This window comes from Cryptomeria japonica, chromosome 3 (assembly GCF_030272615.1).
Source record: "Cryptomeria japonica chromosome 3, Sugi_1.0, whole genome shotgun sequence".
Lineage (NCBI taxonomy): Eukaryota > Viridiplantae > Streptophyta > Pinopsida > Cupressales > Cupressaceae > Cryptomeria > Cryptomeria japonica.
This window is the reverse complement of record NC_081407.1, coordinates 66756490-66773509: the sequence shown is the minus strand read 5'-3', so window position 1 is coordinate 66773509 and position 17020 is coordinate 66756490.

The window sequence follows — 17020 nt, the reverse complement described above, 5'->3', positions numbered from 1 at the left end:
GATTGTGTGTTTACCTCTAGTGGACCTGCCCTCCCAACTTGCTCTTTGAGAAGGTAAGAGGGGAACGACCCAAGCGAGTACACCCGGACTTGGGGTTCCCAACTCACTATAATAAATAGGCCATTGACTACGAAAGGGTTAATGGTTGGGGCTATATGAGAGTTCACTCTCACATTAGGTGCTTAGTAGGATCCTAGAGATCTCAATCATGCTTGCGTGACTACTAAGTTCTTGGTGCTTCATTGGGCTATAGGCCTCAATTGCGCTTGTGCAACTTCGAAGGGTAGCTCCTAACGGGAAGACTTACTAAACACCTTGTTCATAGTGGCCAAAAACCTTCTATTCATTGGTGTAGGAGGTCAAACCTCTGAAGCGGCCCATATTCTTACGGCCCTTAATAGAGACACAAAGTTCGCCATGAGGAGTTTTCATGGGAATTGATGCTTGGCTGCCCCGAGAAGTGAGTGTCGTGGAGGGGAGCCAGTGGGGTCAAGCATCTAAGTGTCGCTCTGGGTAAGCGTAGATGGGAAACCAATTGGGATTCAATGACTATTGTCCTTGCCAACCTTAAGAATATTGTATATGAGCATGCGTGTCTTTGATATAATATGCATTTGATCACTGTGTTTTCTTTGTTTGATACATACTTGCCAAGAGTATACTAAAAACACATCACTATCCCCAAACACTTTGCAAAAACATTTGTCAAGACACAAACAATTGTCCAAGTCATTACCCACACAAAGTCCAAAATTGCGTCAAAACTCTGTCCGTCCCATTTTTCATAAGCCTAAGAGAGAAGCTAAGAGTCCGTCAACATTCAAGTTTGTCCTTTGAAACACCAACTATCGTCCAAATCAGGGTGGTCATATCCCTTCATACAACTTGCCATTCGAATCGATCCTTCATGTTCATACCAAAGACAACCTAGTTATCAAGTTTCTTTTAAACCATCACTACCATACCTTCTTTATCAATCATCCTCAAATTTCTTAAATCCTTTCATCCTCAATTTTCTTAAATCCTTTCATCACAAATTTCTTAAATCCTTTCATCACAAATTTCTCAAGTCTTTTCATCCTGAAATTTTTCAAATCCTTTCATCACAAATTTCTCAAGTCCTTTCATCACAAATTTCTTAAATCCTTTCATCACAAATTTCTTAAGTCCTTTCATCACATTTTTCCTAAGTCTTTTCATTACAAATATCGTGTATGGTAGCAACTCGATCCCAAAAGAAAAAGATGGCTGAACAACAATATGGCATGCCAGACATTGGTGTCCTATATGAAGATCCCAAGAAAGATCATACACAAAGTGGGCAACCTAGTGATCAAGATCAAAGTCAAAATCTTGACATGGTTAACCAAGATGAACTTTGTCCGGAAGTGCAAACTTTCCTAGCGGATTCTTATAACCAAGAGATGATGGAAAAGTTTATTAAACACAATCCTACTGCACTTATGAAAACTCTCCTTGAACATGAAGCTCAACTTTCACCTGAATTTAATAGATCTGCTTTCACCCAACAACCACAAGGATACCTCGCTCCCACACAAAGTGTTGCACCTACTATTCAAACTCAATCAATTGCAGCCCCATCAATCATCCAGGCTCAATCAATGCCACCCGCGGTACCTCCCACCGTGGTCTCCATCCCACCTTTTTCCTCCTTACCATCCATACCACTATCGAATCCAATCTCATCCATTCTCCAACAAACTTCTATACCACCTCCTTCTATTCAACCACAAATTTCTATTCCACAAACTTCCCTTCCTCCCAACAATGTCACAAATTTTATCCGAGCAGTATTCAATCCCGTCACAACAGTTGGCAGAACACAACCAACTGTCCCTCAAACCCTAGTGACATTAGTCATCACAGCCCACGTTCCCACCTCCTCATCATATCAATATATTGGTGGTGGTGCACCTTCTTTGGTTCATCCAATTCTTGGGGCAAATAAAATTCATCAATATCAAAGTCCACAACAAGACCTCATCAAGGAAATTCAAGACATGAAAAATATCATCAAGGATATGAAACAAAGGACTAATAAAAGGAAAACTTACTCATTCAAAGAGTTTTGCCCTTGTCCTTATGATCTGTCTATATCAGTTGCACCATATCCCTTGGGATTTGAGATGCCTAAATTCACCAAGCATGAAGGCAAAGGAGACCCCCATGATCATGTTTGAGAATTCCACATCTTATACCAAGAAGTCTCCTATAGTGACCTTTATCTTCATAGACTCTTTCCCAAGAGTCTCATGGGAGATGCCCTGACATGGTTCTCATCTCTACCACGAGGTTCCATTGTCTCTTTTCCAGACTTGGCAGAAAAATTTGTGGCCCACTATGCATACAACATGGGTAATGATGTTTCTATGATGGACCTATGTAATACAAAACAAAGGCCCGGAGAAACCTTCGCCAATTTCCTACAAAGATGGCAACATCTTATCAAAAAATTCCAGTGGGACATGCCAAAACAACATCAAATTGAGCTATTCCAAAAGAACTTGGTGCTTGAACTTTCAAGACCTTTAATATCTCAATGTATCAAATCCTTCCAAAAATTGACAGATAAGGGCCTCGCCCTCAAACGTGTCTTGTTGGAGGAAGGAACCTTGAAACATTATCATAAATCAACACAAAGTTCTTCCTCTTATTATAACGACAAGCCAAAATTCTGGTCCAAAAACAAAAATGTGGTCAATGATGGTATAACTGATGCAAAGTGGGTCCAAACCATGGCCGCTCCCCCAAAATCCACCAACAACAATCATCAATTCAACAACCAAAATCAATCCCAAAAACCTCACAACAATGTCTCAATCCAGGGACGAACACCCCGATCGAATAACAGGAATCCAAGAGATTTCACTCCTCTGGCTGAGCCTATTGAAGTGGTGTTTCAAAAACTTGTCCAAGCAGGTGTACTGGTTTTTCCAATCACTCGCCCATTTGACCCCAATCAACCTAAACCGAGATGGTATAATGAAAATGAGTATTGTGAATACCATTGTATCAAGGGACATGATACACTGTATGAAACTGAAGATCTACATACAAGATCTCATTGATAGAGGTGAGATTGAAGTAGCAAATGCAAAACCTGGTAATAACAATGACAAACTCAAAATGTACCAGGAACCCTTCCCGAAGCATGATAAAGGAAAAGGCTCATCATCTAACGCAATGGGTTATGACTATGCTAATCACGTAACCAGTTTTGATTTTTTGGTAGGTCACATTGAACCTGCAGACAATAATGTCAATGTCATAACCATCCAATGAGTTAATTCTCCTTCTTCCCAAAGCAAACCAAATCCTGCTAGGATAGTCATTCAAGGCACCACACCTTCCACTTCCCATTTCCAGAATGACTGCAATGCAACTACACGCTGAGGAAGAGTCACCCTCCAAGGAGTCCTTCCCCCACCAAACCCCCCACCCATGTCTTGCACCCACCGATATGACCTCCTTGATCAACTTGGGAAGACACCTGCGTAGATCTCCATTTTGGAACAAGCCCTTCTCTAATCATGTGTTCCAGATAACATCAACGCCACCCAATTCCAAGCCCTCATTGGAAACCTTGCTGCCCAGCAGTATATTGTATTTAACTCCAAAGATGCTCCCGCAGATGAAGACCATAACAAACCTTTGCACATCGAAGCTCTCATCCACAAGCACAAGGTCAAACGTATCCTAATGGACGGTGGATCCGAGCTTAATTTGTGTACATACAAATTAATAAAACAATTGGGACTTTCTGAGGATCTGATAGACACATTAAGAAGGATCACAATAAAGGCATATGATGATGCAGAAAGAATTTCAAAGGGCGTGGTCACCTTACCTCTTCAAGTGGGCCCCATTACAATTGAAACCCCTTGCCAAGTACTAGATCTTGATCTCCCCTACAACATTCTCCTTGGGAGGCCATGGATTCATTCCTTGCAGGCCATACCCACTACCTATCACCAATGCATCAAATCCCCCTATAACGGAAGAGAGATCACTATCAAAGGTGATCCCCAACCTTTTCAATATTGCAAACTATTAGAGGGGAAGCATCTGTATCATTGCCCACTAAATATACCCTCGCCAACGCCTCCATCTGAGGCATCAAATATTGCCTCCACATCATCCCAACCAAATAATCAAATCAAGATCTTGGACAGTGGCTGTGGAGAATACAAATTAGAGGACGTCTTATTGATAGGAAACCTCCCTCTCTCTCCTAAGTCATTTGGCAAACCAAAAGAGATAAAAAAGGACCCAAAACCAGTCATGCAATGTCAAAACACCACCTTCCAGCAATGGGGCCCACTTGATAATGAGAGCCTCGAAGCAGATATCTCTTCATGGTTGTACTAGGAAGAAGATGAAGATACAACAAGAATATCCAAAGAAATGTACCCAAAAGCATCTGCCATAGTTGAAAAAATGGGTTACAAAGGACATGGCCTGGGACCAGAGGAGAAAGGAAGAAAAGAACCCATAAATCCTATCTCCTACAGATATAAAAGAGGCTTGGGGTACACCCCGGTGCCTAAGATTACTATCACTGGTGCCCCTTCTAGTCCTTCTTCAGATATCAAAAGCGCTGACGAAGAGGAATTCCACGAAATGCCTTATGAATATGAGAAAGATATCTTCTCGGATGCTTACATCAATACCATCACCCCCGTAACCCCTCCCACTTCACATGAGCTACATCTTGTCCATCCTGAACTCATTGATTGGGGCCAACGAGACAAACCCACTTTAGATAGCTGCACCAACGATAATGCTCTCATTGCTCTCCTAATAGCGCAAAATATGGAAGATTGTAGCAGAATCGAGGGTATTAAACTACACGAAAAGGGATACTTTGGTAGTCAAGTCAATGCCCTTAGCCACAAAAAAGATAATAAAAGAAAAAGATATGATTCCCTAGGTGAAAACTTCCCTGAGGTGCCTTTGGATGAACAAGAAATAAAAACAAAGGGCATATCTGAAAGTGAAAACCTGGAAAAGGCATTTGACGATGAGGGATTTGACCTCCCTACCATTGGTTACCTTCCACAGGACAAATCAAATTTGTTGATAGAAGAAACAGACAACATCAACATGGGCACCGAAGTCATTCCAAAAAATGTGCTCATTGCCAAATCCCTCACAGAAATCGAGAAACAAGACTTTATCAACTTCCTTACAGAGGTAAAAATCAATTTTGCATGGTCCTATTTCGATATACCAGGGTTGGACCCTACCTTGGTGGTTCACAATCTTGTCATCCACCTAGATGCAAAACCTATAAAACAGAAATTGCGCAAAATGCACCCACATATTGCACTTCTAGTCAAGGCGAAACTCCAAAAGTTGTTAGACACAGAATTTATCAAACCGATAGATTATGCTAAATGGGTCTCCAACATTGTACCTGTCGGCAAACCTGCTGGGGGCATCTGCATCTGCATAGATTTCTGAGATCTAAATATAGTTTGTCCTAAAGATGATTTCCCGCTCCCCAATATAGACATGATTGTGGACCTTACAGCAGGACATGAAATGTTATCGCTAATGGATGGGTTTTTTGGATACAACCAAATCAGGATAGCAGATGAGGATTAGCATAAAACTGCATTCACAACACCATGGGGTACTTTCTGTTATCGGGTCATGCCTTTTGGCCTTAAAAATGCTGGAGCTACGTATCAACAGGCAATGACAACAATTTTTCATGACCTCTTGCACAAAATTATGGAGGAATATGTGGATGATCTGCTAGACAAATCTAAGACAAGACAAGAACAGATTCCCATTCTAAAGCAAATCTTTGAAAGATTAGAAAAATACAAACTACGGCTGAATCCAAAAAAGTGTGTGTTTGGCGTCACATCGAAAAAACTACTAGGATTCTTTGTTTCCCGCAGAGGCATCGAGGTTGATCCTACAAAGGTAAAAGCTATTATGGGAATGCCTCCGCCAAAAACTCTCAGACAACTGCGCAGTCTCCAGGGAAAACTCTAGTCTGTCAGGCATTTCATTTCACAGCTAGCAGACAAGTGCCATCCATTTGCACACCTGTTGCATAAAGACATAAAATTTAAATGGGATTGCCTATGTCAAAAGGCCTTTGAGAAATTAAAAGAATATCTAGCATCACCTCCTGTATTGATGCCTCCTACTCCTGGAAAACCCCTTATTTTGTATATATGTGCTGCTGCAGTGGAATTGGGGGCATTATTGGTGCAAACAGATGATCAAGGGAAGGAACATGCCATTTACTACATCAGTCGGATGTTGGTAGGATATGAACTCAATTACACCCCCATTGAAAGAGCATGCTTGGCATTGGTGTTTAGCACACAAAAACTCCGACATTATATGCTAAACAACAAAACAAAACTAATTGCTAAAATCGATCCACTTAAATATCTCATCCAAGGCTGCTCTCACTGGCCGAACGGCTAAATGGGTCATGCTCTTAAGTGAGTTTGACATTGAATATGTGGACAGAAAGGCAATCAAGGGACAAGTCATTGCAGATCAGTTGGCTAAAGCTCCACTTCCAGGTGACCATCCTCTTCTCACAGAATTACCAGATGAGTTCATTATGACTGTTACCACATCCTTCACATGGAAATTGTATTTTGATGGCTCTTACACTCAAAATGGATTGGGGGCAGGAATATTATTGGTCACACCTCAAGGAGATGGCATCCCCAAATCATACAAGATAGCCTTTGCATGTACCAATAACATAGCAGAATACGAGGCCCTCATCACAGGTTTACGCTTGGCTATCCACTGGAAAATAAAGGAATTACAAGTCTATGGCGATTCCCAACTCATCATAAAACAAGTCAATGATGAATACCAGAAAAAAGATGATAAACTCCTTCCCTACCATACCATGGTTGAAGATCTTAAGTAACATTTCATGGCAATCAAGTTTGACCAAATCCCACGAACAAACAACAGGGCTGCAGATGCAATGGCCACCATTGGCTCCCTCCTTCAAATGCCAGCACACAGTCAAAAGTGCGAGTTCTTGGTCGAGCAATTGTTTATACTGGCATACGACCTACCAGAGTCTGAAATGGTGTGTGCTCTCATTGGTCCCGAGTCCCCTTGGTACCAAGAAACCTTCACTTTCCTCAAAGACAACACCATTCCCCCACACCTCATCAAAACCCAACAACAAACCTTCATCCACCAATGTGCTCGTTACACCATCCTTGCAGACACCTTGTTCAAAAGGCATTTTGATGGCTCCCTCCTAAGGTGTTTAGATAAACAAGAAGCAGAATGGGCATTACACGAAGTACACGAGGGTATCTGGGGGGCACATTCAAGCAGACTCACATTGGCTAAAAAACTGTTAAGAACAGGATACTATTGGCCTAAAATGGAAGAAGATGCATATAATTATGTGAAGAAATGCGTCCCTTGCCAGTAGCATGGCGACAAGATTCATGCACCGTCACAAGAATTGCAGCCATTCATTACACCTTGGCCCTTCTCACAGTGGGGGCTCGATCTCATTGGGAAAATCCACCCTTCATCTTCCAACGAACATAAATTCATTATCACCGCCACCGAATACTTCACCAAGTGGGTAGAGGCTATCCCTCTTACTTTCACCACCAGCAAGCAAATATCCAAATTCATCTTGAACTACCTAATCTGCCGATATGGCATCCCAAAAGTTACCATCATAGATAATGGTAAACAATTTAAGAACTAGGATGTCAAAGAACTCTGCCAAAAATTCAACATCCAACACTGCTTCTCCACTCCATATTACCCCTAAGGCAATGGCCAAGCTAAGGCTTCTAATAAAACCCTAATAAAAATCCTCAAAAAGATAGTCAATGAAGTGGGCCGTGATTGGCACCTCCAAATCCATCCTGCATTGTGGGCCTACCGCACTTCCATCCGCACCCCCACAGGCGCCACTCCTTATTCCCTAGTATTTGGTTTCGAAGCCATTCTTCCCCTTGAGATCGAGATCCCCTCTCTAAGGGTATCGCTGCAAAACATCCTACCAGAGGAAGAATACAGAATTGCCCGCTTACAAGAGCTAGAATTGTTAGATGAAAGGCGTCTCAAGGCCTTGAATCATCTCCGGGTATATCAAAACCATATGCGCATGAGTTATCATAAAAAAGTCAGAACCCAAGAATTCCAAGTTGGTGATCTTGTCCTCATGGAAAATCAGAAAAATCTACAAGAAAGAGAAAAGAAAGGCAAGTTCGAGCCTAATTGGCTTGGACCATATGTAATCACAGTGAAATATGGATCAGGAGCTTATCAGTTGACTACTCTTGAAGGTGATCCTTTGGATGATCCAATGAATATCATGCACCTCAAAAGATTTTATGCTTAGTCCTCAGAAAGTCTTAAATTGTCAAAAAAATAAAGAAAAATTTTTAAAAAAAAAAATGAGAAAAAGATCTTGAAAAAATCGTCACTTTGGTGAAAACCTGGCAAACAGGCACCTTATGACACAAAAAAATTAAAAAATCAGAAAAAGAAAGAAAAAACAATTCGTCCATTAGTGAAAACCACTTGGTGGCGCTATGGACAATTACCTTGGTGAAAACCTGTGTGCAGGCGCCAAGGTAAATAACCGGATCCACTATCTATCAGGTCGATACTACAAATCATCTGCCATCCAGCCCTCCCATGCGCAACATTCCTTCTTTTCTGCCTCCCAATAAAACATGCATATGATGATGAAGTCTTCGCCTGAGTCATGAACAAGGAATGTCCCATTGAAACTGAGATTTTATGCCTCTGTGTGCAAGCTTCAAGAAGTCTTGAGAAACAATCCCAAGTCCATCCTAGTTCTACTCTTGGCAAGAGGTATCATGTGGTTGCAAGGAAGAGACTTGTTAGATTTTGTTAGATCTTCTCATATAGGCTTGCATCTTTTGCCCTACGACTACCACTATTTACAATTGTCTTGGTTCTTCCATATCCAGGTACGTTATGATAGGTGCATACTGGGGCATATTTCATAGTATGGCATGTTTTGGATCCTTCTTGTATAAATCGGTGACTTGGTACTAGTGTTTATCAACACTTACCTTCTCATGTACAAGAGGTATCGGTGTGTTTGAGGGTTTCCTTGCATGAACCCACAACTCTGTATTAGTGTTTCTTAACACTCGCATTGTTGTGTGCAAGAAATTCCCGTTTGTCTACAGAGTCAGTCCACGCCCTGCGTTTCTCATGGCATCCTGATTTCTATAATCAATGGTGCAAGTCACTCAGGGCAACATCAAACTAGGTTGGCTCTCCACATTTGTTGTGCACAAAATCTCACCATCATTCCATCAAATCCTAAACTCAATAATCCCATGGAGTTCTCAATTGCCCCCATTTTCCTCCATGGTCTCGCATCTCGTATTCTTCTTTCCAAATACCTCACGACTGCTTCATATTTGTTCCTCATCTATCCCTTCCACCTTAATTTTTCTTCCTCTATTTTTTTTTTCCTCACATAATCAATTCTGATTCTGATTCATGTCTTATACAGGATGAATCCTTCCTGAAACCAGACGTTGTGATCTGATCATGTTTTATACAGGATGAATCTTTCTTGAAACCAGATGTTGTGATCAATCATGTCTTATACAGGATGAATCCTTCCTGAAACTAAACGTTGTGATCTGATCATGTCTTATATAGGATGAATCCTTCCTGAAACCAGACGTTGTGATCAGTCATGTCTTATATGGGATGTATCCTTCCTGAAACCAGACACTCCGATCATGTCTTATACAGGATGAATCCTTCCTGAAACTAGATGTTGTGATCAGTCATGTCTTATATAGGATGTATCCTTCCTGAAACCAGACACTCCGATCATGTCTTATACAGGATGAATCCTTCCTGAAACCAGATATTGTGATCAATCATGTCTTATACAGGATGAATTCTTCCTGAAACCAGACACTTTGATCATCTTTGTCTTATACAGGATGAATTCTTCTTGAAACCAGACTGAATCTAGATCTTATCAATCGAATCAAATCAAATCTATCAGGATATCAATTTCACAAAACTCCAAAGATCAAATACCTCAATTGATCTCCCGAGGGGGCATCACCATACCATAATCTATCAATCAAGAGTCGGGGCATCCTATCAAACCAATATCAGCATCAAAACAAGATTATTCTTTGAATCAATGTGTCATCACACCTCGCTTCAAAGAGGGGCAAAATGTAGACACTTAAAAATAATTATTTTAATTATTTTTAATTCCTCGCATAATTAATTAATTAATTATGTTAATTCAAATTCCTCTCAATATTAATTAAATATAATTAATATTATCACTATAGCATATGATTGATTTATTTAATAAATCAATCCCTTTCTTTATTCTTCTAAAAAATTCAAATCCTCACAAATCTTCCTCTTAGCTAATTGATTTCAATTAATTAGTTAACCTACATGATTCCTACAAATCATCTTCTTAATTCATTCTTCTAGAAACCCCCTAAACTCACTTAACATTATTCTTCTAATTTTTTATTCCCTCCACTCACTCTCTCTCCTAGTCAAATTCTCCTACAAATATTAATCCCACCTAACATTTCCTCTAATCCTCCTCCTAATGAGTCGTTAATGGTTAATCAACATGATTAGCTACAAAGTCAACTCTTTGTCCTTTTCATCCAGCCACTAGCTTTAAATGCTCTTTTCCTAGGTGAATGTAAGATTTTCAAAATCACACATTCCTCTAGGCATCCCCTCTCCCAAGGAATTTTTAATTCCTTTTTATTCCTCCAATCCCCATAATATCCTTTTTTGGAGAATTTTTAATTCCTCCAATGCACCTTGTGGAGTGTGGAGATACGAAATGCCTTTAAGGCATATTTCTTGGTCTCCACACCCTCTCTTGGAGCTTGTGTGAGATCACAAGTAGATCTTAGCCCTTCATCTCGAATCCATCCTAGCCATCCGTTTTTCTTCCCTCTTCCTATAAATAGGGCTCCATCCCTTCATTCAAAACATCTTGAAATCTAGTAAGTTTATGCTGCCCTTTTGAACCCAAGAAATCATCTTGGCAACTTGATCATCTCATTCTTATCATTTTTCAAATCCATTCCATTTGTGCACAACATTGGAGAGCCATCCACATCCAGCAATCAAAGGAGCACATCAAGTGGAGCATTATCAAGGGGCGCCTTCACTTCATCAAGCTCAATCCGAAGGAGAAGGTAAAATAGCAAGGTGAAATGGTCTTTTAATGATATTTTAGCATTCTGCATGTTTATTTCGTTATGTTTTGATCATTTGACCTTCAAACTCTGTTTTCCCCTCTTCAGTTTGAATAAACTAAGACATTAGTTTTGATGAATAGTTAATGCATCCTATGCATGTAATTGATTAGCTATATTGGTGTGCCCAAGTCAAAAAAATCACATGTTAACATCTTGGTGAACCAATGAAAGTAATAACTTGCATAACATTTAATTTACCCATTCTCGAAGCCATTGGATTGTTACCAAATAGAATGTTGATTTGTCTACTTGTATAAGTCTAAGGTGTCCAAACTTCATTAGTAAAATATGTGACACAAAATTTAATTGTACCACAAGGAACTAATGTGATGCTGCTAGGTACCCTTAAAAATGCTAAGTTCTACTATACTATGACTCAATGAAATCTTCAACACATATTACAACCCATGTAAATAAACTTAATGCCACACATTTCTAGTTGATTAAAATTTCACAATATGATAGATTGCAACTTCAATTCTTTCAATTTATTTTCGACCCTTGAATTATATTCTTGATCAATGTACTAGACTATGTTTCCTAAGAGTTGTGATATAAATGTGGTTTATATAAAATAGTTATAACATCATACTCCATACATTCACTAAGAAATCACCTTCTAAGGATTTTTTGAGTATCTATCTCTTATCCCTTTTGATATTTCATTCAATCAATCAAATGAAGGGCTACAAAATGTGAATTTGATCATCCACTTTGATAAATATTTAATTGACATAGTTTTCTGAATTTATCTCCTTCTACAAATTGTAACAACCCTCTAGTTGTACCTTTAATTTTCATCATTTTTGTGAATTTTTTTTATCTTATTAAGTTTTCATTCAACTATATACTTAGGTAGTCATCTATTCATCCAACAAGATATACATCCACCCATGAAATACCATCAAAAGATATTTTAATACCTTGATGGGAAATATTGCAAATGTTTTGACCTTGATGTAGTTGATGTAATAGATCTATTTCTCCTTTACGTCATGGATAATACTTATATTAGATTATAAGATAGTGGCATGATTATAAAAGTTTAATCTTTCTAAAGTTTTCTTCTCTTTTGAGGTTTTCCCTAGTTATACAATCATGTGTCTCATTTTGCAACTTCTTTTACATTATTTACTCATGTTTCAAATTTCCCATGTTGTTTTAGATGATATGAACAAGTTAAAATTTTGAAACATCCTTTAGTAGTATAAAAATATTTTTTTTAAATGGTGATTGCATGGTTGAGAATTTAGGATTTGTAATTGGTGATTTTTTCGATATCTCTAACACTAACGTAAGAAGGAAACCATAGAAACATAGAAGAGAAGTACAAGTTATTGAATGACTTTTGACAATCAAATAACATCAAATAAATTGAACAAATTAGACTTTATTTAATTTATTTATATTATAATTGATAGTTGCTACTTTTAAATTTCTTAACTTTTTTAATGACAATTCATTTAACAAGTTATTTATACAAGATAAAATTTGCATGCAAATTTTATGTAAAACTTTCAATCTTTTTTATATTGAACAAAGTATAGCACAAAATTTTTAAATAAAAAACTTTTAATCTTGAAGATATTAGTTTTCCACAATCCATAATAACAAACTATATGTAAAAAATTCTCTCTTTTAAATATATATTGAACAAAACATAGTACAAAAATTTTAAATAAAAAACTTTCACTCTTAACAAGGGATACTAAACAAAGTGAATAGATTCTCAACATAGTGTTGAATTTTGATTCTTTTAATAGTGTATTCATTTGATGTTTTGCTTATATGACATTAATAAAATATAGCAATGCCTAAGTCTTTTATTAAGAATTCATTTATATGAAATTATTAAATTGTATTGAAAGGTTTCATTTTATTTTATTTTTTGATATTTTAATTTAGATTATTCTTTGTTTTATATTTTGTTATTTTATTTGTTAATAAATTTGAAGCTTTATCAATTTTATTTTTTAAATTTTTGTAGTTAAAATAAAAATAAATTATATTAATAGATCTATTTTTTAATAAAAAACTATTTTCTAATTTTTTTTATATATTAAATTAGATTTAATTATTATTGAATAAAAGGTGAGAGATGAATTACACTCAAGTTAAGCTTAAAGAGTACTATCTAATCTTTTATTTGTTTATGTAGCTCATCTAAAATTACATTAGCTCTTAAGTTAGGACTCACCTATTAGTGTGATTTTAGCCGTACCACTAAGCAAGTCAAAACCCAGAATGTGTTGTTTAATTCCAAATAACACATTCAGAATAAAAAGAACCAAAACAACAAACAAAAAATCAAAACTGGTATCTAGTGGATGGGGAGATAGAAGAAACATTCAAAGAAACATTACATAATATTATTACATTCGAAGAAACAATTTTGAACCGCAGCTATAAACAAGTTCAAACTTGCGAGCATGTTGGATCAGTGAAGGCACAAGCCCCCAATCACAAAGGCCCAACAGAAATTTGTATCTTGATGACTACAACAACACTACCACTTAACCAACACACTATGAAAAGAACCTCAATTTCTATTTAAAATAGCTATAACTTTTATATTATTTCATAACCATTTATTGTTTCCATGCTAATACTGACAACATCACTAAGGCTATATAATGTTCATGACAAAAAGGACATTTTCTAGCATGATTTTGGGCATGAGAGGCTATCAATATGTAAATAAAGCATACAATGAAACTTATTGTTTCCATGCTCACATTGACAGAAACTTTAAGGCCATATATAACACTCTTTGTTTGCCAAGCAAGAAGACAATATCTGTACAATATGTCCCCAAAAAGATTGAATGGAATTCTGCAATGATGTTATCATCAACCAAAATATTGAGATACAAAAGCAGACATCAGCAGTACAAATACAAAAGCAAATGCAATCCCTAGCAGTACACAATGGAGATATTGATTGAATGTTGCTCTGTACTTTGAACTTCTAACGAACTTAACACCTGTGGAAACTGCTCATTTTTATTGTGTTTTCTCATATGCTTTCGAATAATCAACAATGATAGAAAATAGTAAATGATTGAACGCTCAGTAGAACAGCAAAACAAATCTTAGTTGGACTCCTCAAATGTATTGCTATAATTATTATTAGGTTTTGAATATTTTTAAGTTTGACTGTATTTATCTTTGGATTCCCATGAGAGAAAAACATTATGTGGGCATTTGCACTGGTTTTGTTAAAGGGAGGAATCCCAAGTTTACTTCAATTTTCTTCAGCTAAGGATCTGAAATTCAATGTCTAAAGCAAAGAGATAATGGTTTGAAAAACTAGGAAGTGCATATAATGATCAAGTTTGCAGGTTGGCCTTGAATTATATTTCAACGGGCTATTGCACATTACTAAGTCTAGATCAATTTTAAAAAAATGTATCTAAACATTTATATATATAAAAATTATTATATGTTTATGTCTTTTATCTTTATATTTTGGGTCTATTTTGATTAGAGTGTTTTTTAGGTGATAATAAATTTACAAGTAGTATATTCTTGCATAAATTCAGTTCAAGATATTATCTAGTATTTTATTCTTATTGTAACTCATTTTCAATAGTTGATCTTGATATCTCATCTTTCATCTTAGATTTGATCTATGAGTATAACATTAACACAAGTCATTCCTATAGTTTTAAATTTATGTTTTGAGTCCACTATGATCAGAGTGGTAGTAATAAATTTATAAGTTGTATATTCTTGCAAAAATATAGTTTGAGATATTATCTTATTTTGTTCGTATTGTAACTCATCCCCAATAGTTGATCTTGATCTCTAGATCTCTCATCTCTAATCCTAGATTTGATCTATGGGTGCAACATGTTAACACATATCATTCCTATAGTTGTGGATTTGAAGCTCAAGATTTGAAATTCAAAATTCAAATTTAGACCTTGTCTACTCCCTCCTACTAATCCATTGTGAGTTGATCAAGCATATGTTTTTGTTAGTTTGTGTGCTATAATATTATATTAAAGTAAATTCATTATTCTTACTAAAATCACCTAGAGATCATCACAAGAGCATTCATGCGAGATAATTATCCTAGAGTAATCGTCAATAAATAACATTAAATACCTTTCTCCATTGAGTCCTTGTGTCCTTGTAGGTCTGCAAAGATCTGTGAGATTCAACTCCAAAGGTTTAGAAGTAGAATATTCCTTGTTCTTGAATCTCCTCTTTGTCTATTTTCTTAGTTGACATTCACTGCACACTATTAGGAATGGTTGTATGTTTCGCCATAGAGTTCTCGTAGAGAGAGACCTTTCCTGTTAGTGTCCTATGAGAGAGAGTGGTTTTTGAGCGGGGGCCGCGCCCAAAGTGGATGGTAGGATAACCCCTCGAAAGTCAGTTAAGAAGTGATAACCTAATAATTGATAAGGGGGTGGGTAGATTAAATATTAATTAAGATCATGTGCCTCGCACATGGTTGAGTGCTTGTATAGGCTCAAGATGTGGTGAGAAGGCCTGAAATGGAAAACTTACCACCTTGTCTTCACGAAAGGATTGGTAGGGTCCGCATGAAGCTTAGATGGAGTCGAAGGTTCGGGAGAGGTTACCAGGATAACCCAGGATGGGGGCCGGGACCTATGGAGGCCTACCAGGGTAACCACCTTAAGCCATGCGATGACACTCTCTCCTTAGAGTCACCAGTGTTTGTGAGTTGAGTCACATGGATGTTTGCGGAGTCATGTAGTTCTTTCGTACTTGTCTTATTTTGCTTGCTTGAGGGTCTTCTACTATCTCCTAGCACGGTGGGGTGGCTCCATTTTGGGATCGCATGGTCGGGTGGTAGTGCCACTTCCCATTGGATGTTCCAGATTGTATCTTCAAGCGAGGAAAGGCTTCGCTGGTGTTTCTTGGTTCGTGGTTCATGTACCAGCTCTTGTTCGTGATCATTTTTCAGTTGAGACCTTGTGGTCATTGTATCGAAATTTTATGTAACCTTGATATTGTAACTTTTGGATTCCATGGTATTTTTGGAAGCCATGTATTTTTGGATATTGTAATATTATATCAGTGGAATGTATGTTAATTCAGTTGCTTTGATCTCTTGTATAAATGGTTTATGGATAAATAAATGCATTGGAATACTTTGATTCTTTCACTATGGAATTTAGATGTATGTGTAGGTTTTATCTTAAGCATTTAATTTTCCTAATTAAATGGACAATTGGATTAACCATGGTGTTAATATAATCTGTGAATTAATCTTTGTTGGTAACCCTTAGGAAATCATGTGTTATACTTCCGTTGTGTTATTAAATGTGCTATTGTTATAATTAATGCACTTAATCTTTTAAAAAAAATATTTCACTCTTTAGTTGCCTAGTTGTGTTGTTTTCCTTTAGGGTTCGTGGTGGGGCATTACAATAATTAAGTAACTACGATCAATTACATATGAATCAATATACATTAATTAATTAAAGTTGGGGATTATAATATAATAATTTACAATTTAATAATATAATCTACATTAATAATTAGGAATGGAAAACAACCACCTACAATAACCCACTCTACTTAACCCAAAAAATTTCAACTAATTTTTTTTTAAATTCATTTATTCTTAATTGTGTTTGATTCAATCGCATACTCAGGTACATCTATCCAAATGAGATAGGCATCCATCTAATCAGGATAGGAATCTAACCATACGGGTTAGGCATCTGTCCATATGGGACAGGG